Here is a 27,167-nt window from a genome sequence, read left to right on the forward strand (position 1 = left end):
CTCTTGTGCACCCTATGCCCCTTCATATTATTATTATAACACATAATTTATTCTTCTAATCTCTCTTCAGCTCTCTCTTTGCCATATCGCACTCTCATTATTCAATCACACACACAACTCTTTCTCTTATATTTTCCACCTCTCATCTCTTCTCGCAATTCATTAAAAAAAAAGAAAATACACTGGGTGACAACTTTGGCGTTGGTAGCACAATTTAGTTCTTCCTTCCTCCAAAACCTAATGTGAGTTTACAAAAATAATCCAAATCACATTAATAGCTCAACATCAAGTGAGATGAATCTATGAATCAATTTGATTGTAATTTTGGTGCTGTGATGATGATGTAAAACTTGTAAGACGCCACACCAAAAGTTCAACATCAAACTTGAAATCACCCATGTATCTTTCTCATTAAAAAAATACATTTTTAGAAATTCTCTATCACATCTACATAACAGCCATGGATCAAAAATTATTTAAGGGGGGGGATCTTTTGCCCTCCCCCTTAAAGGTCCTGGTTTTCAAAAGGATTATTTTCTATTTTATTTTCAAATTTATTCATTTTTTTTAAATATCTTTATATATTATTTGTTATGTTTTATGTTTTTTAATGGGGGTGATTTTAACAGAGAAAACCTGCAACTACCACTCCTTCCAACCTTGATCCATGGCTGCAAAATGTAGGTCTCATTACTCTTAACTTTATGCTGCTTGTTCACTATTGCTCGTCCATTAATTCTACTGGTACTTCCAGTCTCTGCTCAAATGACTTGATTCACCTAAACTCTCAGCTAAAAAGAATCATAGAAGACTTGTTAATTCAGTGACAATGACAAAATTATTATTTCAATTCATTTTATTCCAAATACATAAATCAGGTAACAATTGTTTTCCTCCTGATTTTAAAGATCAAATTTTGATCAGAGCTCGTTCTCATCTTCTTAAGATGAAATGTTGTGAAAGAGACTACTGTCCTCAGTCTTCTCACAAGCACATGCAATGTCACATCCCCCCCCCCCCCCGAATTAATTCATCATTTTGTTGAAAATTCTTCATTGCCAAAATTGTTACACATTTTCATGTTCATATTATATTGCTGAATTTTTCTTTATCATTCCTGTTTTGTCATTGTAATGAATTTATTATTCTAAGTATTATTATTATAAATATTATGATTATCTACATCCATAATTGTAAAAACTACTGCTGCAATCAGCAAGTATAATTACCCCTAAAATAACCCTATCCCTCTTAAATTGTTTATGGGTTTTGTTTGATCAGTAGTGTGGGGGAGGGAAGCGGTTACAACACTCTATTGTAAATACATGCAGTAATTTAGTTTAATATAGGATGTTTGGCATATTGTCAATGCATTATTCCCTAATTCTTCCTCCAGAAAATTATTATTGGAATTAAAAAGCAAACCCTTAATTTGGTCTTGTATTTCTTGAGTCTCTAAAACAAAGGATGTGAAGCAGAGTCATGTTCCATGTCTGTTGAAAAAAACACACACACAAAAAGACGAAATGTTAGCAATTCAATCAAGCCATCATACAAAAAAAATATATATACCGGTATATAAAAGTTTAATGAAACCACAAGCCTAATGAGTCACCTTAACAAAATCTGGTGTGGATTGAATAATTCATGAGTGCATGGGTAGGATGCAAATAAATTGATTACATATGATTTTCCACTTGCTTAGCCTAGTATATTTTGATTTTCTTATTTAATTTTGACAAGCTAGATCTACTGGTAGGTGATATTAATTGTCCCCTGAAAATATGACAGGTAAAAATTAAAACGGAGCCTGTTAATACGACTCCAGCCTAGTCTCTGAGCTGATTTTATTTTCATTTAGTCAATACAACTTAGATCTTGGTCTACTGTGTGAGCCCCCCCCCCCCCAAAAAAAAAAAGGACACCTCACAAAACCACAATTTAAGATAAAAATACGTCATGAACACATAATAATTATATACCACTAGAAAAAGTATACTCTCTCCCAAATAATTTTATACCATATTCATGTTTAGGTAGTCAGTATGTATTCTTTGCAGAGATGTAGATTTTGATTTGCACCGAAATAAGGCATGGCTAAAATTACTAAAATATTATCTTGTAAATTATTGAACATGGGTATTGAAATTTGAAATGGATTTTAATATAACCCTTTTCGGATAATGAAATCATTGACGTCTGGACTCATTCTTGGATACAGTCATTTGGTCTGTAAATACATGAAGTCATTCAGTTTGATAATGATTATTGTTTTTTTTTTACCTTTTTGAATCAGGAGGGTCCTGCAGCTTAATTTGGTCTTGTAATCCTGAGTCTCTAAAAGAGGATGTGAAGCAGCATCATGTTCTGTCTGTTGAATAGAACAATACACACAGACAGAAATGTCAGCAATACAAGCTGTTGTAAAAAAAAAAAAAAAAAACACATAACACTTGGACTATAGCGTATATATCTAGATCTAATCATAGACTCTGACGTACATAGATCTGGAACTAAATGCAAGTAGATCTAGATCTACATCAAAAGTAGATTAAAATTTCATTTTTGTTAAACCTACCATTCTGCGAAATTTCAATGTTATTGAATCATACAAGTGTTAGATCTAAACTAAGCTGTCTTGACCCAGGGTTTTTAAAATGGTTTCATGACATTTGCTCCGACGACAAATGCTCCGATGGAAAATCTACACGTTAGGCCAAACAAAAGCTAACCTCCAATAAATAAATCCTTAACTTAGCTTAGACCCTGACTCAGTGACTGAAATAATACTAGGCCTAGGGCTAGGCCTATATAGGCCCTAGATTATACAGGAGGTCGCTTTGTTGTAGGACTAAGTCTAGGTATAGACCTAAGCTAGAGAATAGATAGGATAAGAAGTGGAGGTAGAGGTTTTCTTTTAGCTTAAGTTTAGCCAAGAACTGTAGGCCTATTAATTATTAACTTTCAATTTTAGAAAAATAAAAGAAAACATGAAAGAACTAGAAATAAATTTGGACTTTTTCTTTGCCTTTGGGAAATGAAACATCTTTATATAAAATGATCAAGGACTAGGCTCCGGTCCTAACTCCTATTGATATGTGAATTCAAAGAAGGGAACGGGTTAATGGAGTGAATGTCTTTCTATAAAGTCAATGAATATGGATGCGCGATAGATCCCAGACAACGTCTAGCCTATAAATCTAGTTCTTTCCTAACCCAGGGGGCCAGAGCCCCGCGGGTTAGTTCTTTCCATGCCTGCCAAGATCTCGGTAGGCGTCGAAATTTCAGAGAAACTCTCGCCCGAAAGTCTGGCGTAATAATTAATACGAGGTCTCAAATGGTAGCAGATGGAGATTTACATGTACCGGTAATCTAGCCTACATTTTTAGCTCACGACGATGGAAATAGTTTTGAGTTTTCGCAAGTCGTTTGCTTCCTAATTGTTCACTTTTTATAAACACAAATTAATTCATGTTGTTCCCAGACTTCTCAAGATCCCATGTAACATAAGATCTTTTGATTTATTTTTGTAAATGAATTAAAATTCAGCGTTAATCAGACAGTACTCACCGAAAATCTTTCAAGGAAATAATGTTCTTCTGAGCGGGTGACGTCATCTTTCAGCCCTTAATTAAGCGGAAGTGACGATGGGGTCAAATTATGACGTACGAATTTCAATAGAAAAATACATTATTCATAAGGTAAGGTCCAATCAAATCACAGTATCTTGCGAGTACGCAAAGAAAAAATAAATGATTCATTAGCAATATGCAAATGGGGGCTTAGGATTCGGTTCAAATGTCTCCCAGGGGGTGTGGCCGAAAGTGGTAAAAAATACGCTTATCACCATGGAGCTTCTATGGAGTATCTGTACGTTATATGCAAATGTTATTTAAATGAGGCTTTTCCGCGGGTGCTACCTTTCCGTCTATACGTATTTATTTGTCTATGCTGCAACTGCAATCTCGGTGCGCGCGTGCAATGGACAAAATGACAAAATCGTATGGACCCAAAATTGCACGGTTGATGACGTCATTGCAAAATGGACTGAATGAACGATATAAAACAACCAATCAAATCACAAGGATCTATCTAGGTGTCATATAAAAATAGCTATTTTTAGTATAGCGCATAAGATATATGAGACTTTGCCTTCCCCTTTTTGTCTCGACTGCACAAAGTTTGGTAGAGACCTGGGGACCATTTCATCAACATTTCTGTCCGACAATATGTTAGATCTGACATCTTTCCTTGATTTTGATTGGCTGACTGTTGCTATGATAACTGCCGGATAAAACAGGAGGGTGTTTCAGCAAAGTTGTCAGCACTGACTAATTTGTCAGTGCTGACTATTTCAGTGAAATCCTTCGTTTTGATTGGCTAAGAAGCACTAGCCTCTGAATGTTGCTATGGAAACTGTCGGAGAATGACAACTTGTCAGTGCTGGCAACTTTCATAAAACGACCCCAGGACTTGGCGGGTAAAACGTCTGACAAGTCCTTTCATGAAGCGCTCCCCTACAGTAATCACTTTTGATACATTTTGAAACGAGTGAATATCATCTTCTATAAATGTATACATGTATAATATCAAATGTACATCTCGTCTTGTTCGTTTTGATAAGCGTGTTCACGGTTGTAAACTGCGCACGAGCAGAAAAGGGTCATTTGAGATAAACCATGAAGGTGGTTTTCAAATTCACTGACATAGGCATTTGTGATTTGATGATTATTCATGTATTCCTTTCAAAATATTCATTTTATCAAATCCAAGCTGAAGAGTAATAGAGCCTTCATAATCACTGGTATTTGACAGTAGCCTAAACAATAGTCAAATGTGCCAAAGGCAGACAAGAAAACAGATTTCCAAACTTTATCCCTGATGTACTAATCTAGTCACCTGGTCTATACAATGCCTTTTGTTCTTAGAATTTGAATACTCTACCGGTAAAGCTTACGCAACATCTACATTTGAAAATGATAGTGCTTATCCTAATGAAAAATCACAAAGGTCATTTGAGAAAAGTTGATCATGAGCTAACCGTGAACTGGCTTGTTAATGCTGGAAGAACGTTTAAGTGCAATCGATCCTATATCTACATAACAATACGTCTGTTCCCGAACGATTAATGTCCAGCTTGGCTTGGCATAGATATGACGTCAAGCTTAAATTATATGATACCTTCATGGAACAAGCCCAGTGCCCCGTCTTACAAAGAGTTTCGATTGATCTAATCAACCACAACTATGGACGACCATCAAATTTGTTCTATTTTTAAACTAGATATGATATATATATATATATATATATAAATAGGCGGCGGAAGCGGGGGACGGGGTATATAACCTTTTTTTTTTTTTTTTTTTTTGCTTGTTAAAAAATTTTGGTGGTCCCCCCTAAATTTTTTGACTTTTGCCGCCAATGTATATATATATATCTATATTGTTCTCTTCATTCTTTTCTTTCACAAAACATTTAAATAAAAGAGTTACCAAAGCTGTTGTACATGTAAAATTTCACACATTTATATATATATATATATATTCATACATTCATCATTATCTTGAAGAATCCTTGTGATTCTCTTTGTTTACTAAGGAGATTGTGCAAATTTACTGTCGAAAAAATTATGGTATGGAAGGATTTCCCTACAGTTGAGATTGATTGGTTCGATTGTAACTCTAGACGGGACCCTGATCTTGAACTGATTTTTAAATCTAACGGTTTTACATTTTTGCACTAATTGTTCACAAAAGAGAGCAAAGAAGTGAAATGAAGTAAATTATTAAATGGTCTGAAAGGGAGACGACCTTGAAGAGAAAGAAATATCAATTCCCATTAGATGAATAAAGTAGGAAAAAGCAAAAATACATGGGTGGATTAGAGGGATGTGATCTAAAAATAAATGAGGGAAGAATAGCAAAAAGCGGAGGAGAAGAATATTAAGTAAAGCAAGGAATCGATTACAAGTGGCACGTTTTTAGAAAAAATAAAGGTCGGCAAAAATTTGACACGTAAACAAAAATGTTTATTTAAAATTTCAATTGATTTTTTTTTAAATCATGTTCGGACAATCTAATAACTTTATTACATGTCTTTATATAATTACATTTTATCAAGATTAAAAAATATATAGAGTCAATTAAATTTTTGTGAAGAGTCATATTTATAGATCAAAATAAAACAAAACTCTGTCAGCAGATTTACTCTAATCGGGTTCATTCAAGGGAGTTTATATTTCACTAACGTAGAGTTCAGAAGTGGATTAGTTGACAATTAACACTTGGTCCAATTAGACGAAATGGTATATAGACTTAATGGCTATTGGACCAATTGGTTATTAGATGAAATGGTGAGTGGACGAAATGGCAATTAGACCATGTGGATCGTGGACGAACTGATGGTAGACCAAACGAAATATAGACGAGTTGGTAATTGGACGAATTGGCATTAGACCAAATGGAAAGAAACCTGATGATGTTGCTATAATAGGCTGTAACAGAAAATCATTATTTTCAAGTTGAATCTTCTAAATGCGCTCTCGAAAAACAAGCAAAGGTGGTGGATACGGTATGTATCAATGTAACCAAGAATTTGACATTTTCTATAATAATATCTGTCTACATTACGATATGATTCCTGCTTTGAAATACACTTTAAGAAAGAATATGGCTTCCACTATCTGAGTACATATTCAGAAAAGTTAACATGTTACCCCATTCGCAGTGTGTATACATGCATCCGATTTGTGGAAATACGTGACATTGAAAAAAGTGTCGCATTTTCTTTACAGAGTACCGAAGCAATGACGCCATGCAGTTGCCATGGTGTCATGGCGGCCTGGTCCTAAATAAATGAACCCGCCGAATGAAAGCGTGTGTTTCTCGTGAGAGAAAATGGCTGCTATCGGAATTTGATTGCTTGCAACCATGGGCGGAAATCCCAGGGGGGACAGGGGGGACGTGTCCCCCCTACTCAAAATAGTAGGGGGGACACAATATCAAATGTCCCCCCTACTATTTTTGGTCTTTTATGATGGTAAGAAATACATCATTCTAAATCGAAATAAAACCTGTATTTGGGGACGAGTTGGGACAAGATGACCTTACTTTTGGGATAACCTTTTTTTTTGCTTGTCAAATGTTCCCGCCCCTTGTCCCCGTAGGCGGACCAGGGGGCCGAGGGGCCCGCCCCCCTCCCCCTCTTGGCGGAGCAAAAAAAAGAAAAAAAACGGAAAGAAAGAAGGAATAAAAGAGGGAAAAGAGAGGAGAAAATGAAGAGGACGACGAGTGCATAAAACAAGATGAGGGGAAGACTTGGAAAATAAAAAGAATCTTTCGTGCCACTATATATAACATTTTAGCTCTCGCATTGCCTGTTAGGTGATTTACATATCTTGTTCAATATGGAGCTCGAATGTCAAGTTTGGAAGTCAATATACAAAACATATTTCACCTTGGAAATCGAACTTTCATTATTTTGTGTGATTTACAAATTGATTTTTAAAAAGTGCTCTGTAAAAATGTCAGTTTTATGTTCTGAATATTAACATTTGCTGCTTGCCTTACAATTTTTCTACAAAGTGCTTGAAATATAAAGCTGAAATTGACTCTTTTTTCAGATCGGAGTATCAAAGTTTCATGATTTACATGATTAAAGATGTACATGTATATAGAATGCTTAGATTCTAGGTCTAAATAATTTATGAAACACGCGCGCGCATGTTTATTCAGATACTCAACTTGTTCTCTATTTAAATCATTATCCAGTTTCAGATCACAATATCAAAATATTTCTGCTCGCGCTTTGTGCTCGCATTATTAATGTGGGAAGACCCAATATTACTCATCCTTTTGTACATCATGAACAGAGTGGCCCATTTTTAGGTCTAAATCTCGTTTTTTTTTTCTGCTCGCGCTTCGAGCTCGCTTCAATTATTAAATTATATAGCTATCCTGTTCACGATTACAAAAACTGATTAAAATTTTCCATTCTTTCTTTAGAAAGTTCAAAAATTTTCAGCTTGCGCTTCGTGCTCGCATTTTTTGATTGTTGAAATATGTAACGCCTTCATGGCTAAGTGCAAGCAGTCCTTAACAGTTACCTTTTCAACAGGTACCAGTTCAAAACGTATATAAAAATTTTCTGCTCGCGCTTTGCGCTCGCATTATTAATACTCATCCTTTTCATGATTTACAAAACATGAGTAGAGTGTCTCGTTCAGTAAATATTATAGGACTAAATCTCGAAATTTTACGCTCGCGCTTCGCGCTCGCATCAATTGTTTACTTATATACCTATTCTGCTTGAGTTTCAATTCTTTAGGTGAAAATGTCAAAAAAAATTAGCTCGCGCTTCGCTCGCATTATTTGATTGTTAAATGCTACTTTAACAGGTATCTTTTCCATCAGTTTATTTCTGCTCGCGCTTTGCGCTTGTAGTAATTATAAGTTGCATACACATCTTTTTCAGGATAACAAACATTGCCCAGAATGTTCAAATTTAAGGAAAAATACATAAAATTTCCAAAAAATTAGCTAGTGCTTCGCGCTCGCATCATATAAATAAGGATTATGATACTATATATTAATTTATAAGAATAAAGCTAAGAAGTGACTAAGGAGGACTGCCCCTTCAAAGAAACAAACAAAAATCTTCTTCGAGCTGCCGATCGGGGAAAATATGGCTGAAACAAATTTCCGCCCCCCCCCCCTATTGGCGAAGGCTGGATCCGCCCCTGTGTCCCCCCTACCTTTTGGGAGAGATTTCCGCCCCTGCTTGCAACCTATTTTTCAGACAAGCCAAAATCATACAAGTGTGTACAGACGATCGTCAGCTGCGACTCTGTTTCGAACAAGCCCGCCATGAAACCATGGCAACTTTTTTTTTAAACGTATTTATTTAGTATAACCGTCTCATACACATATTACAAAACAATTTTAATAACAATATAAAATAACAGTATATGGATAGGTTACATTTTGATAAAAAAAATACATACAAAAACAACAAAGGGAAAAGAAAAGAAACATAGAGAAGCAATACAGGTCTGTTCGTCTACATTACCCAAAATCTAATAGATTCCATTTTTTTTTTAATCTATACTCAGTAGACTCCCTATAAGCAATACACTTTTCTGTTTGGTACTCTTGTTTTAATTTACTGATAAACAAGTCAAAACAAGGAAGGATATTAATATATCTACATAGATATAAAGTTTTCTTTGCTACAATAAGGCAATGATTCAATAACACATCTTGCTTGTTTTTAATTCCGAATAAAATCTCTTCATCCTTTACTTGGATAATTTCTTTTTTAAATTTAGTATGCCACCATCTTAGAAATTCATTCCAAAAATCTCGAGCATGCGAACATTGTACCAACAGGTGTTCAATTGTTTCCTGTTCTTGTTTACAAAAAGAACACATCTCATTATCTACAACTTTCATTTTCTTTAACTTTGCATTTACTTGTAGGCATCTTGTATTTATTTTATATTGAAATATTCTTGTTCTTGTATCTGGAATAACTTTAAAAGGCAACTCATAAATAAAACTAAAATCATCTTCACTTATATCATACCTTGATCTCCAATATATTTCAGAAGTAGGGGTTTGGTATTTATCTTCTTTTAATATCATATTTATGATCTTGGTTGACAATTTTGATATAAATATTTTTTTATTACCAAAAACTATAAAAATATCTAACTTTTTTAACAGATGTCGCCTCTCGAAACAACGAGCTTTAACTGTCTGTGGAATAGCAGAAACAATTGAACGCCAAAGAAGTTTTTAAAGCCAATTTGTTGCCACTTTATAAAAGGGATTAATTGACCATTTTCATCAAATAAATCTTGTATAAACCAAATACCGATATTGAACAATTCCTTCACAAAACAACTCACACCAGCTATTTTTATTTGTCTATTATTCCAAATAATACTTTCATGAGAAAATGCATCATGGTTACTCAGATCTCTTAACTCAAAATAGGCATTTAAGACCTCTTTATAAAAAGAGGGTACAATTCTTAGTTTTAAACAATCTTTTTTATCAAAATTACAAGAGAGTAAAAAGTGCCCACCATATTTTCTTATAAAATGATTAAAATACATTTTCCATGAAGAAAGTCCTTCATCAAAAAATCTAACTATCCATTTTATTTTGAGTGCATTAAACATTGAACGAATATCGATCATATTCAGTCCCCCTTTAGAATAAGGGGCAATCAGTGTTGACTTTTTTATATAGTTCTTTTTTTCCATTCCATAAAAAGGCATGTATAATTTTCTCAAGTTCTTCCACCACATGTTCAGGGAACACCATGGCAACTGACCTCACGCTTCGGTACTGTATTTCAACATCTGATTAAAATAAAATCTACATCATGGCACTTTTATGACTGTTGTATTTATTCAAATAATTTATTGATAGGTTTTGTAGCGACTAAAAGACAATTTTATTTTTTTGTAAAATTTTCCTCGCAATTTGTTTCTTGTTAGAGGCAGCTTAGTTTATTTTGCCGCCGTTTCAGATACGTTATGAAGTAAAGATATCAATTAGGGATATGACTTTAGTTGAAACTTCAGTTGTAATTGACTTTTTACAAACAAAAAAACACACATTTTCAAAATGTAGAAAATAATTTGGTAATACCTTCTATTTTTAGTAGCAAATGCATTATTTCGAGCTTATTGGATTCTAGATGTTTTTCCAGGAAAAGTTAGGAAATAAACTAGAAAATCATTTCCAAGTAAACGTCCAAAGTTAAAGGGGAAGTTCACCCTGGCAAAAAGTTAATTTGAAAATAGCAGAAAAATAATAAAATGATTGCCGAAGGTTTGAGAAAATTCTATCAAATAATCAAAACCTTATTAGAATTTTAATTATTTGATTTGTGAGGTCACATGCGACCAGCATTCCTATGTAGCGAATGGTAAACAAATCTATGAAACGTCATTTTGTCACAAAATTGATATTGTTTTTTAATGCATGTTTTGTTTATCAATATACAAAACATTTTCACACCTGATCGTGAAAAGAAAACAAAATAGACATCAGGAACCAATATAAAGGGAAATCACTGCATTCTATATTATATAACATATGGGGCAGTTGCTGGTTTATGACGTCACAAATCCACAATTTCAAATTATTTCTGGTATTTAGCTTAAATGTTTCTAAATATATTAATAAATCGATTATGTGTTAAATTCGTTATTTTTATATTGTCATAACGATTTATCATATATATTACTGTTTATCCTCATATTCTTAAATTGAGTAAATACTATGTATTGCCTCAATATATTCAAATTCTTTTGCGCGATCTACTCTTTCTTGTGCTGGAGTGGCGAAATATTTTCAAAGCTCGTAGGCAATGGGTTAGTAGTAGATCTACTTGTGCATTCTAAAGATAGTTCAAACCCTAAGGGTAACCCGATCGGATGCGATTGAGCAATTAGGGATGGATCGAGTGATCGAATTTAATGTTATCTATTAATAAATATCCGTATAATATGCCTTGTTCGTAGTTCCTTTAGCGCATGATCAAAATACTCTTCGCATGACCAGAGGAAGGCATGGGTGTCGATCGGTATTCTTGGTTGGGGGGAGGGGATGATTGACACAAATTTTCTTGTGGATGGGGATCTTTCAATATTACCCCCACTAAAATCACAATTTAGGACATTTGGGAGTGGTTGATATGCATGGTGTTCTTGGAAAATCATTCATTGTTGCAGTGTACTGTACTTATATATATTTTTTGAAAATTCAATTTGTGTTACGAGCCTATTCTAAACTCATACGAAAGAAAAAATGACAAAAATTGTCTGGACCATGTACAAAGTGATCTGTTTATTGAGCATGATGTGTACAACTTCTCTCTTAAATCAAACCCGACTGGCAATATTTTCTTTCTTTTTAATGCATGATGATAAAATGCAGATTCGGACAAATTAAGACTAGCACAAATTACAAACTGTGTGGCTTCTCGTGCGCCATCGGGCTTACCGTCATTCCCTAGACGATTTTAACCCTGGATTTTAACATGTTTTAAATGCTTTATAAGTGCATGAAACAAAAACAAACATAAAAACAATCAAAACTCAACTGTCCTGTTATGATATTTCTCCAACATTTTCTTGAACCACCAGTGTGTAATATCAGCTAATATATGTGTTAAAATGAAATTTACGTACCGCATGAGTGTGCTCATATAGAATGCAAAACTGTCATCCCTTTCCAAACTCAAAAGAGATTTCTTTTTGCCAATAAATCAAGCTTAGTTATTCAAGTCCATAACAATAACAATAACAAGAATAACATGTAAAAAAACATCCGATGTTCATATCCGAAGATACGCTTTAGAGGGAAATGAATGATTATTCTTTCTGAAACCATTAATTGATTTCACTTATCAAAAAATTGTTAAAATATAATATTATATTGAGCTCACTGAACCTCAATATTTTCATGAGAGGTATATTATGGGGTCACATGATAAAAAGTTTAATATTAATTACATCCAACCGCAAACAACAAAGCACCATACATATGAGCTACTGATCACCAAAACGACCATTATGACCTTTTTTGCATTTGATATGGGCTCACTCTTTCATGACTATAGGCACCTCATTTCCACATAGCTAGGTAATGAGGACATCAATGCTCTCCTGCAAAATATTATTGACCAAAACTTATCGTTCAAGTCAAGGTATTTGGATATACAAGTAGGGGTGACTTTCGTTTTGTGAACATCTTCCTTTTGGTATATTTTCTTGTTCAAAAGTTTACTGAATGCCGAACTTAATATATAACAATACTACCATGACATACATCGGTAAAATGTGTATAACCAGGCAAATAAATGAAGTGATTAGCCTATACTCTACAGAAACGCAAAGGTATTTTTCTTTTTCTTTGAATTTTCAGGGAATGAATAAGAAAAAGGGTGAAATATATAGAACATCAATTTTACTCCCGTTTATTTTTCCACCCTTTTGAATTAATTGATTTATCAAAAATAATTTATTCACCACTGGTGGGATGGAACACCCTATCAACAAAAGTTGTTTGTCGTCGGGGTCCTTTTATGTCATGTGTTAAAAATATCATTTACATAAACATTTCATTCTTTTTCATCCTGAACATCCACCCATCTGCTTAAAAGTCCTGGAAAAGAATGTTTTTATTTAATAACAATATACACCAATTGCGAGGGAAACAAACTGATTGATGGCATACTATAATCATCACTATAATCATCATTATCAAACTTTTCATTTTTTCATCATCATTATAATTTTTCTACCCTAAATTATTGGGGGATGATAATACAGGCCACCCCCCCCCACTTGAAATATTGGGGGGGATATATCCCCCACCTCCCCCCCCCCCCCCCCGTGATCGACACCCATGGAGGAAGGTCATTTGTACTTAAGTGACATTACATGGTGGTTTAAAATCTGATGAGATAAGAAACAACTTTGATGTCTTGATTATTCATATTTTATTTTGAAATTGTATTTTTCATGTACATCCACAAAAAACGACAATGCGTCCACGAAAGACTGGTATTTCACAGTTTGCCAAGTACGTTGTGCAACATGCTATGATATGCATTCAAAGTAGGAATGCAACAAATACCTTTATAAAGTGTTCATTGCCTGGGGGGCCACATCCATTGACGAGTGGATACCATGCGCGACCATTGGGTCTCGAAAAGCACCCTAAACACGTATTTTCCATATTCTGAAAATGCACCCCTTAACAAGTATTGGCGTCTGAAACCCTACCCTTACCAAGTATTGGAAACAAAACGATACTCTTGGCAAGTATTCCCTGAAAAGGACCCCTAAACAAGTAGAGGGATATATATGTCGCACGGGTCCGTCGGTCGTCGGTTTTACCTTTACACACCATTTAGTCCGGGGGCTGGGAGAGTTTATTCAGCTGATCGGGTACAAAACGTTTGATGGTCCCAAGATGTTGGCATGATATCAGTGGTCAAGAAAATGTGTTGCTGCCGGGTCAAATCCTGTACGAAAGGCCCACAGGGCCCCATTTTTGTCGGCCATCTTGAATTTTTCATGAAAATCAATTATTTTCATATTTTTGCACAAACAATGGAAAAATATTAAATAAATACGCATTTCACATTGATTTAGACAGTATAAATCGATTGCAAGTGTTTTCAGAACAGTCCGGTTAATATTTTTTGAAAAATATAAGAATTGATGCCAAAATTTTCATGTTTTTAGGCAAAAATTTCCATGTGCATTGATATCTTTCTGTTTTGTCATTAATATCAGCAATCATTGCAAAATATCAGCATTCAACACGAAAGAGAATATATTAACGAGAACATTGATATGCTTCATGACAGTATTAATGTCTTAACTTGCTTAGATATAGGGAAAATACCTCCATATGCATTCCCCAATATTGCGATAAAATGACACCAAAAAGCAACCTCCGTCATAGTCACACTAGTAATACCGATTTCAATGCGCTCGCTAGCTTGCCTTTCAAAAGAGTGCAATAGACTCAATCGGCTTTGCCTCGCCTTTGTTGGTGTGACTAGCACGCATTAATGCATGTAATGAGCGTCGCGATAGAACAGTGTATATTACATTATGGCTATGAGGGCAAAAGGCGTTTTTTTCTCGCCTGCATAGCAGAGCGAGACTATAGGCGCCGCTTTTCCGACGGCGGCGGCGGCGGCGGCGTCAACATCAAATCTTAACCTAAGGTTAAGTTTTTTAAATGACATCATAACTTAGAAAGTATATGGACCTAGTTCATGAAACTTGGACATAAGGTTATAGTCTGGTCTGTTAGCGAAATTATGTGGACACGGTGGACAAAAGCATGATTTTTTTCTCCAGACCTTTGTTTATGTAAAATAATTTAAAATGGGGTATGCTCCAAAAAATCTGGCTGCAGGAACAGTGAAAAAATGGGTGAATATGTCAGAATTTATGAGTTTAGATTTGTCTGATATATAGACTAGCACCAGTGTAAAACTCAATAGCAGTGCATTATTTTGCATTGGTTTAGTTCTTAAATTCAGACCCGTTTTGAACAGATGTTCTGTTTGTCCTCACATCTCAAAGCACCAAATATCTGAACTGCTGAATGCAGATGCTAAACGAGGGGGTTGAATGTTGGTGTGTATGTACATATTTTGGTCTTGGGGTAAAGATGTGCAAGACATATTTTTTGCATGTGTTGGAAATTGTGTTGCCATGGTAACAGTGTATTATGGCAAAAATAAGGTAAAAACCTTGCAGTTAGAACTACTTCCTCTGTTTTTAACCGATTCTCATGAAATTTGGCACACACATTGGTCTTGAGGTGAAGATGTCTAAGACACATTTTTGTGTGTCTTTCAGAAATCTCGTTGCCATGGTAACAACATATTATATGGTGAAAATTTGAAAAAAAAACTTACAATTCAAACTGCTTCATCAGTTTTCAATCAATTCACATGAAATTCGGCACACACATTGGTATTGAAGTAAAGATGTACAAGGAACTTTTTGTGTGTGTTTCAGAAATTGTATTGCCATGGTAACAACATATTATTATATGGCAAGATTTAGGTAAAAACCTTACAATTTGAACTACTTCATCAGTTTTGAATCAATTCTCATGAAATTTGGCTCACACATTTGCCTTGGGGTAAAGATGTGCAAGAACCATTTTTTGTGCATTTGTCAGAGAGTGCATTGCCATGGTAACCACATATGATAGCCAGAAATGCAGGAAAACTCATTGTGGATCAAACTACTTCTCGTGATTTTAGTCAGTGCTCATACAAGTTGGAAGAAATATTCATCTTGGGGTAAAGATTCATATTAAATTCTAAATGTCTTCTCTGCATTAAAATGTTCACGCCAGAGTGTGGGGGTATTAACCCTTTGCGTGCGGACCCGCGAATCCCGATACCTCTCCCTGCGGCGGAGCCGTTTTGGTACATTGCTGGTATTTGGATCTGTGGCGGTGTTTTCCCAATCAATTGCTAATTGCGCCAAACTGATGTATTTTCAGGATTTTTAGTAAATGTAAAGATGAAAGATCAGACATTTTTCTTTCTAGAAATACAGGTTTCGCTTCTCAAATCAACAGAATAGTTAAGAAATTTATGAGGAAAAAGTCGTGTTATTTTGTAAAAGCTTCGCTTTTCCCCCAAGTCAATAGGCACTGTGTACAAAAATGCGTAAGGGCAATCAGCACGCGCGGACAGGTCGGGTTCGATCGATACCGCTTTGTTGTCTGCTCTAGTGCTTTTTTTCATTGCCTATTGTCCCGCTTCTCATGAATTGTCTCTTTACCTCCTTGTAGAGAGATCATTTGCAAAGTGTATAATTACAACGATAATCCGTTTTGGGTGAAATCACAGCATACCATATACCTTTATTTTCCAGAATGAACAAAAAAGCGCGAATTTTCCCTTGCAAGTGCGATGATGATGCCGCGCAACGAAAGTCCGAAACTATTTTGTGATTTTTGGGGGGCTTCAAGACGGTGGCCTCAACGTTTCACTAAATATCGTCTTTGGTATCTTTTCATAAATTAGGGTTTGTATTAAAAAAAAACAATTTTGTTCCTGAAGATTACATACCAGTATTCGATATGTTTTCCGTTGCAATTTCAAAGAGTGAAGGGTGTAAATAAGTTTCAAATTATATAGAGGATCTGGAATCATACCTCCCAACGCTCTCCTCGTCTCGTTCTACGTTTCATTTTTCTTATCTTCTTTTTCCCTCCAAAATAACCATGCTACCGACTACTGTTCGTCACAATGAGAGAAAGTAAATTATTTTCATCTAATGAAATTGTAACATCTAAATTAAAAGTGTTTTATTATGTTCCTCCATTTTATTCATTTTTTAACCGCTCTGGTTTTTTTCACAATCGAAAACAAAATTAATAAATAAATCATGAAAAATTTGTATCATTTTTTGTCTCTTTGTTTTTAATCGTTCAATTAAAACAGTACAGGGGTGTTGGAGTTGGTAGGAGGCGGGAGTCCACCCCCTCCCCTTCAGGAAACGTATACAAAAAGGGGAAGTATTTCTTTTTTTTATAAAGTGCTGTCATGCTCAAGAAGAAAACGTTCTTGCCATTTCTTAAGCGCCTGCATGGTTTGTCAATAAACAAGTAGACATTTACATCGTTTAAATGTTACTGTCGTAATATGAAAAGCAGTATTCCTAAGAGCTTTTTGTACTGCTAAATACGAAAAGCAGTAGGTCATCCTGACGAAATCACTAATCTTCATTTTATTCAGGGCGTTGGCTATTTGTTCCCTGCTCTTTTTATAAGGGATTTGTTTTAGCGTCCGCCATGACTTTCTTTTGTTTGGGGAGTGCCGAGATCAAGAACTACAAGGACGTTTTCATTTTCGAAAGAGTAGAGGATAAACGGTGTTCTAAATTGCTTTATTCTCTATTTATTTCCTTTGAAATATAAAGAAGACAAAAATAATAGCAATAAGATGAGAGAATGAAAGAACGCAGGGGGGGGGGTGGGATTCAAAGTGCACCAGGGGCACTGGAAAGCTACTGAAATCATTATATGTGACTGGCAGATGATTTTTTTTTTTTTTTTTTTTTTTGGGGGGGGGGGGTTATTGCGCATTTGTCAATATAAAGTGTAGTAGTCTACATGTATTTAAATACATGTATTTTTAAACGGTACCAAGGGATTGTTTTTTCGTTTTCCCTTTCCCTGGTTTCTAACCTGTAACTGAATGTATTATCTACCGCTTTCATTCCCTTTCCTATATCTAATGTATTTCTATATCCCCTCCCCTCTTAGTTCTTCTCATTTAAATGATATATGTATCGTCTTCCTTCTCCCCGATTTGGATTACGAGGTATATACCCGCCCCATCCCCCTCTATCCATTCTCTCTGATTTATTTCTTCTCAGTACCTGTCATTTTACATTACTTCTAACTCCCCCCCCTCTCTCTCTCTCTTTCTCTCTCTTCATCGGAAATCGTTCCGAGAGTATGCCTCGATTTTGCCAACTTGTATTGATCAGAGATTGTTGCATTTGTGAGCCTCTCATCCTATTGCATCGTGGCCATCATGTCGAAAATTTAGGGGGGTTTTCTCCCAGGTTCTCAAAAAAAGTCCCGAAAAATCTTTTAAAACTACTACAGTATTGTAACTCTCATTTCACAATAAATTTTATATCATCTTCCATTTCCAATAACGTGGGTAGATATCTATCGCAAAAGAAAATGCACGACTAATCTATTTTTGTGAACTTGGGGCTTAAGGATATGGCAAGACAGAGGCCTCCATCTTTCACTAAAAGTCATTTTTTTAAAGATTTTTTTTCGTAAATTATATGTCTCAATTAATTCAATTTGCCACGCAGCTATTGTAATAGTAAAATAATTTTCTTCCTGAAGTTTGCGCACCAGTATTCGATTTGTAATATCCTGAAATTATTTCAAAGTTACACGAGTACGAGTGACTAAAATTGTAAGTCTGAAATCATACCTCCCGACTCTCTCCTTGTCACTTTCTACGTTTCTTTCTTTATTTTACTTTTCCCTCAAAAAGAGCCATGCATGCTAGCAACTACTAAAAGTAAGAGAAATGATTTTTTCTTAAATAAATTATAACATCTGCAATTAAAAGTGTTTTTTATTTGTTCTTTCGTTTTGTCCTATTTTTTATGTGTCTCCTTGATTTCACAACCAAAAACACATGAAATAATCATGGTAATAAATAAATCATTAAAACAAATCATAATAGTAATAGTATGCAGCGCTTAGAAACATTTGTATTATAATTGCTATATAAATGTTGCATATTATTATTATTATTATTATAATATAATTCACTTTTGCCTCTATCGTTTTAATCGTTCAATCTAATAGTACAGAAGCGGCGGAGTTGGTAGGAAGTTTCAGTCCTCTCCCCTTCAGCAAACATGTACAAAAAATCCGAAGTCTATATAAATTTGTAATTTTTCTTTTAGCCGGTGCACTCCCTCCAACTATCGGCTCAACCCCTCCATTATCAAAAACGCTCAGCGGCCCCTGTTTTTTTATGTAAGAAATAATATATTTCGGTTTTGATGCTAACCAGGGTAAGCGACCCAAATGTTTGTTTGCAGTAACGGGAACAAAAACGGGTGGGTCGGATTTTTTCTAAATGATTCTTTTCTACCACGCTTTTCGCCGGTTAAAAAAAAATTAAGAAATTGGCGAAAAAAACCCCAGAAAATCGGAGAGAGGAGACAAACAAGCAATATTAGAGTGCAGGTCAGAACATTTCTATCTGGAGGGGGAAGGGGTATGTCAAACAAGAATAATAACAAAAAAAGTCATCAGTTTGACAAGGTTCTGAGGTTCTGAAGACCGGGTTGCGACAAACAAACGTTGTGGGATTTTTTTTTTAGTAATCTATAACCAAAAATAAAGTCATGTTGTTATTCGTTTAAGTGGATATTCATGGATTTTAGCAAAGCGCACTTGTCTATTAACCCTTTTATTCTCTGTCTCTCATTCTCTCTCGTTCTCCGTGACATCTGAACATTTTTTTTCTACAATTTCCCTAAATGGTTCTTCTTTCATCCTTATATGCATCATCACCAAGGGGAAGCGCTTTGAATCACTGACGGATGTCATAAGCACCTACGAGTTGTTGGTAAATGAGACAAAGTTTGTTGTTTTTAGTTCCGGTATGTTGGTCGAAATAAAAAAAAGTATTCATAAAAGCTTTTTGTATTGCTAAGTACGAAAAGCATTCAATAAGTCATCCTCTCGATAAACACTAATCTTCCTTTTGTTCGGGGCGTTGACCATCTGTATCCTGCTCTTTTCGGAAGGATTTTGTTTGAGTGGCCGCCCTGACCTTCTTTTGTTCGGGTAGTGCGGATATCATGAAAAACATGGACGTTTTCCTTTTGAAAACAGCATAAGATGAATGGTGCGCTAAACTGCTTTATTTTCTCTTTTTTTTTACAGAATAGTAGACAAAAATAATGAGAAGAAGAGAGATGATTATATTATGGGGAGTGAAAAAGTTCAAAAGTGTACCGAGATCAGCTCAAAGTACTAAGACATTACTCTCGTACAAGCTTTTCTGTTTTTCTGAAAATACAATCGATCGATGAAACCGAGGAAATATCATTCTAGAGTGAAATCTCCTTGATGAAACAAATAATAAGACGGAAATGGTGAATAAACGCGTAGCTTATTACGTGACGATCTTGCAGAAAAGATGTTGGTGTACGATATGGATCAAATCACGTGATCCGAACATGTCACGTGATCAGGCCTTTTGCGCGCGCGTACGTGCTCGTCACCAAATTTATTCGTCCCCGTCTGAATCCAACGAAAAAATCGGGTAAAGTTGAAATGATTTCCTATTTTCGGGATTTTTCCCCACGTAGCTGTATATTTTTTTCATTCTGTTATCGAAATAGGTTTATAAAGGAAATAATGGCAGAGGTTTTAGTACATAACAATTACGAAAAAGCTGAAAAACTTCATCGAATTAGACCAAAAAAATCTCGGCTTCTGTAGAAGCCCGTCGTAGCTAAGTGAACAACTCGCTGGGCTTCTGTGGAAGCCCGTCGCACGCAAAGGGTTAATCACCTTCAGTAATATTTCTAGGTTTTGGGGGTAGGGGCGGGATTGGTCCTTAAAATCTGACTTCAAAATAAAGAAGGTTAAAGGCGGTGGCCATTAGGAAAATAAAAATGATAAACACTCTTAAAATAAGCATCCCCTCAAGCATGTCAAGGGCATAGGCCGGGGGTACACTGGGTGAATGTAAAGGTTCCGCTGAGGCAGAGGAGTTCCAACACTGGCAAGCAAAACGAAATGTGTACCCCTTCTACTTTCAACAGCTGATTTTCCAAACCTTAGTTCCACCTCCCCAAGATGTGCACCCCTCCCCATACCACTTTTAGTTCTACCTCCCCATGCTCAAACCAGTCTACGCCTTTGCCCCTCAGGGGTCTTTTGCATTTTTAAAGCGAGACATTACTCCTTTTTTTTTGGGGGGGGTCTTTAGAAAATGACCTCATAAAAAGTAAAAGTTGAAGGATTACGACTAGGAACTTAACCCCCCCCTCCGAAAAATAGGGGGCCGATATATTTGTTGAGCAGAAAAATGCCCCCCCCCCCTTAAAAGGTAAGAAAAGTCCTTTGCACTTCAGACCATTCATTTGAAGTTTAGTGCATTCTGATTTGATAAAAAAATGTTTACGTACCCAATTAATCATTGTTTATTTATATTCTCCTACTCAGTCTTTTATTCATATTCCGTTCCTACTCTTTCTTTTTAACTTTATCACATCACTCTTTATTTTGAGCTTCACCATACCATCTCCTTCTGTTTCCTCTCTCCTTTTTTTTACTCTCTCTCCAAGTATATTTTTTCTGACATATTTTAAAGTGTTCCTTTAATCATGCAACTAATTATAAAAATATAAATATATACAAAAATCTCTGCACTTGTTTTAGAAATTCACTTGCAAATCAATGACCCAATAACATACCATATCAAAAATATACATATGTGTGCAATAGATTTTAGCCTTCTATTTTCTTTCATTTAATTTTTTCAGTATATTTCTGTGACAGCCCCTGCTTTATACATCCTACATCTCCCATTGTCAAAAAATGATTATTATGTTTCAGTAGCAAAATTGTCGGATGCAAACTCTGACTGTCATAAAAAAAATGCAAATAATTTTCCATTGGAGTAAAGACAAACTTATTCACTGTTCATTGAGCAAAAATGTAATGACTTATTTCTCTACATATAATCATATTCTAGTCATATCCCTTTCAGATGGTGGTAACTGCAGGAATTGGAAAACTCAGTGATAAAACTAAAATTTTCAGAGGATTTTTGGAAAATAACTTAATCCATTTTTTCAAGCAACAGTTATTCCATTCTGAATGCTGCAACCTTATTAATATGAATTTGATGCACCTTTACCAAAATATAATATCATGACAGTCATTTCTCCAATTCTTTAAACTAGACATTAAATATTGTTAATAGTATTATTCAGGACAGAGTGTAGCCAAAATGGAATTATGAAAAAAATGAATGTCATGCCTATATTTCGGTGTAGGTGTAAGCATTCAAAATGGAATAATTGTTGCTAGATAATAATGGATTAAAATAGCAAATAAAAATGTACTTAGAGAGGGAGACAAAGAGGGGGAGAGAGGAAACAAAATAAGAAGGTATGGTAAAGATCAAAAGTGCAAAAAGTGATGTAAGAAAGTCAGAGTAGGAACTGAAATGAATAAAAACTGAGTAGAAGCAAAATAAAACATTGATTAATAATTGGGCACCGGAAAGATCTTTTATCAAAGCAGAATGTTTTAGGCTTTAAATTAATACGCTGAAGTGTAAAGGATTTTTCTCCCCCCTTTTCTTTGGGGGGGGGGGTGGGGTTAAGTTCCTAGTCGTAATAATTTCCTTTTACTCTTTATGTGGCAATTTTCTAAAGCCCCCCCCAAAAAAAAAAAAAAAAATGGAAGGGGTGCTTTTTTTAAGAGTGTTTAAGTTCCTAATGGTCATGGCCTTTAACCTTCTGTATTTTTATGTTGTCAGTTTTTAATTACCTCCTATGCCCCCAAAAAAGAACCTATAAATATTATTGAAAGTGATTAATACCATGCGCTATTATATGACGTTAAAGGGGAATCCAACCCAAATAAACACTTGTTTTTAGAGGAAAATCAGACAAGTTTATAGGTCAAAGTTTGAACAATATCGGAAAAACCATAAGAAAGTTGTGAATATATAAAAGTTGTAAACATTGGTAATCACTATACCCATGAAGACTTCATATTGGCCGCATATGTGATGTCATATAGTGATGTATAAAAGGCAATGACCACTCTTCCATGTACTGGAATAATTAATTGGCTAAAATATATTTTTGAAAAGTTTTACAAATTATATCTTTCTTTCATGAGGACATAAAACAATATACTACCAGATTCATATTACGGCCCCGATGGAATAGGGATTTAGGAGAAAACCAAAAATCCTGATAATTGATTACAAGGCCTATGGGAAAGTTGTCCTTGCGGCCTCGCCCCTTGTCATAATTTACTTACCCAGTTGCAAATTTGAAATCTACATACTAGTAGTCTTAGGGATCTTAATTTTAAAGCAACCATTTTGCTTGTCCGATTTCTTTCAAAGTTTAACTTTCACCATTCTTATTTTTTTCCTTTTCCACACAACATTTTATGACCAAGGCTGATTCCCATTTAACACTGAATATGAATCTTTACCCAAAATGAATATTTGTGTCAAATCTTATGAGCACAGGCTGAAAACTAAGAAGTAGATTGATCCACAATGAGTTTTCCTGTATTTCTAGCTATCATATGTGGTTACCCTGGCAATGCACTCTCTGACAAATGCACAAAAATGGTTCTTGCACATCTTTTCCTCAAGGCCAATGTGTGAGCCGTATTTCATTAAAATTGGTTCAAAACTGATGAAGTAGTTCAAATTGTAAGGTTATCTAAATCTTGCCATGTAATATGTTGTTACCATGGCAACAAAATTTCTGAAACACACACAAAAAGTTCCTTGTACATCTTTACTTCAATACCAATGTGTGTGCCGAATTTCATGTGAATTGATAGAAAACTGATGAAGCAGTTTGAATTGTAAGTTTTTTCCCAATTTTCATCATATAATATGTTGTTACCATGGCAACGAGATTTCTGAAAGACACACAAAAATGTGTCTTAGACATCTTCACCTCAAGACCAATGTGTGTGCCAAATTTCATGAGAATCGGATGAAAACAGAGGAAGTAGTTCTAACTGCAAGATTTTTACCTTATTTTGCCATAATACACTGTTACCATGGCAACACCAATTCCAACACATGCAAAAAATGTGTTTTGCACATCTTTACCCCAAGACCAAAATATGTACATACACACCAACATTCAACCCCTCCACCATGTTCACCGCCACCCTTCGGCTTGTTTAGCATCTGCATTCAGATATTTGGTGCATTGAGATGTGAGGACAAACAGAACATCTGTTCAAAACGGGTCTGAATTCAAGAACTAAACCAGTGCAAAATAATGCACTGCTATTGAGTTTGCAGTGGCGCTAGTCTATATATCAGACCAATCTAAACTCATAAATTCTGACATTTTCACCCATTTTTTCACTGTTCCTGCAGCCAGATTTTTTGGAGCATACCCCACTTTTAATTTTTATACATAAACAAAGGTCTGGAGAAAAAATCATGCTTTTGTCCACCGTGTCCACAAGTAGGGTGGTTTTTACGCTATGTGGCCTGATTAATAGAGTTTTTTTCTTGTTGAAAAATATTGATATCACTCTAAAATACCATAACCATGAGTCTATTATTGTTCGTGAAAACACCCACTTCATGTGGAGTACCTCTCAATATGATGGTTTCTTTTCAATTAGTCTAATGCCAATTTGTCCAATTACCAACTCGTCTACTATTTTGGTCTACCATTAATTGCCATTTCGTCCACGCACCATTTCATCTCGTAACCAGTCGGTCCAATAGCCAGTTAGTCTGTATAGATAAGATAAGATAGATTTTATTTATACACTGTTAATAAAAAGCCCAAACTGTTCACAGACTGATTTCCATTGGGGCCGTTGGTCTAATTGGACTAAGTGTTAATTGGGGGAAATGAATGAAAAGAAAATGGGTACATTATACCGATAGGTTATGAGACGAAATGGTGATTGGACGATGTGATTGTTGGACCAATTGGTTATTGGACCAAATGGTTCTTAGACGAAATGTTGATGGACGGAATGGTATTAGATTAAATGAAGATAGACCATATGTGATGAGTGGATGAGATGGCAATGGACAAACTTCCAATTTACCCATGTGGAGTACCTATATCGATATTGACTTGTGAATTGTCTATGCCGCATTCACAACCGTGCCAACGAAACCGGCTTCAAACCGCGAAGCCATTACGTGAAATTCCAATTCGTCTATTGCCAACTCGTCCACTCATCACATGGTCTACCTTCATTTAGTCTACTTACGCCATTTCGTCTTGAGAACCATGCGGTCCAATAGCCATTTGGTCCAATCACCACTTCGTCTAATCACCAGTTTGTCTAGCTATGATCATTTCGTCCCATAACTAGTTGGTCTAATACCCATTTATTTTCATTCAAAGCGTCCAATTAACACTTAGTCCAATTAAAACAAATGGTATATAGACAAAATGGCTATTGGACCAACTGGTTATTAGACGAAATAGTGAATGGACGAAATGGCGATTTGACCCTGTGGATAGTGGACGAACTGATGGTAGACCAAATGATAGTAGACGAGTTGGTAATATGACGAATTAACATTAGACCAATTGTAAATAAACGCATTATATATATATAAAGGAAAGAAAACTTTTTTAGATTAATCTTGATTACGTCTGGTATACCAGAATAAAAATAAAGATACAGAAAATTAAAGTTCTCCAATGATGGGAATAATCGTTGTGCCCTATTATAGTAGACTTTTACACTGTATAGTGCTTCTTCATATTCATAATATTTGATAAACCTTTTGAAAATATGTTTATGAAGTTTAGTATAAAGTAAATATTGACATTTGATCTTTGTGGGGTAAAAATACTTTTTTTGGAGGAATTCCGTGATTGTTTTGTTTGTTGTAAATTACTCCTGGATGAATATCTAGTTGACATAGCGGTATACAGTATACACTGTAAAAACGTAGTTTTATGCAAGTCACTTTAACAACTATTGTTTAAAGTTTTGAACATGTTGTTTGAAATTTTATCCAAGTTGTTTGAAAGGGTCTAAACAATTCTTTAAATGTTCTTTTGTATTTTATTATACAAAATTAGGTTTATTAAAAAAATTTCTACCAAGAACTAAAACAATTGGTTTGACAACTGATTAAGTGCATTTGTTATTTACTGCCGCAACTTATTTCATCATAATGGAGACACATCATTTACTCATAGTATGAAAAAACGAAAATTTATGAATTCATGTAATAACATAAGAAAAGGGAAAGCTGGGATGTGATGTGACATCATCAGCCCACCTAATGAATATTCATGACGATGAGCATATAACTGTTTTCCCAAAATATTGATAAACTTTAAAATTCAATAACTTCATTATTTGTTATCCGATTTGATGAAATTTACTTGTCCGATTTCTTTCAAACTTTCACCATTCTTATATTTTTCCTTTTCCACACAACATTTTATGACCAAGGCTGATTCCCATTTAACACTGAATATGAATCTTTACCCAAAATGAATATTTGTGTCAAATCTTATGAGCACAGGCTCAAAACTAAGAAGTAGATTGATCCACAATGAGTTTTCCTGTATTTCTAGCTAACATATGTGGTTACCCTGGCAATGCACTCTCTGACAAATGCACAAAAATGGTTCTTGCACATCTTTACCTCAAGGCCAATGTGTGAGCCGTATTTCATTAAAATTGGTTCAAAACTGATGAAGTAGTTCAAATTGCAAGGTTATCTAAATCTTGCCATGTAATATGTTGTTACCATGGCAACACAATTTCTGAAACACACACAAAAATGTGTCTTAGACATCTTCACCTCAAGACCAATGTGTGTGCCAAATTTCATGAGAATCGGATGAAAACAGAGGAAGTAGTTCTAACTGCAAGATTTTTACCTTATTTTGCCATAATACACTGTTACCATGGCAACACCAATTCCAACACATGCAAAAAATGTGTTTTTCACATCTTTACCCCAAGACCAAAATATGTACATACATACCAACATTCAACCCCCTCCACCATGTCCTCCGCCACCCTTCGGCTTGTTTAGCATCTGCATTCAGATATTTGGTGCATTGAGATGTGAGGACACATCTGTTCAAAACGGGTCTGAATTCAAGAACTAAACCAATGCAAAATAATGCACTGCTATTGAGTTTTGCACAATCACTAGTCTATATATCAGACCAATCTAAGCTCATAAATTCTGACATTTCCACCCATTTTTTCACTGTTCCTGCAGCCAGATTTGTTGGAGCATACCCCACTTTTAATTCTTATACATAAACAAAGGTCTGGAGAAAAAAATCATGCTTTTGTCCACCGTGTCCACATAAT

The sequence above is a fragment of the Lytechinus pictus genome, chromosome 9 (genome assembly GCF_037042905.1).
Source record: "Lytechinus pictus isolate F3 Inbred chromosome 9, Lp3.0, whole genome shotgun sequence".
Taxonomy (NCBI): Eukaryota; Metazoa; Echinodermata; class Echinoidea; order Temnopleuroida; family Toxopneustidae; genus Lytechinus; species Lytechinus pictus.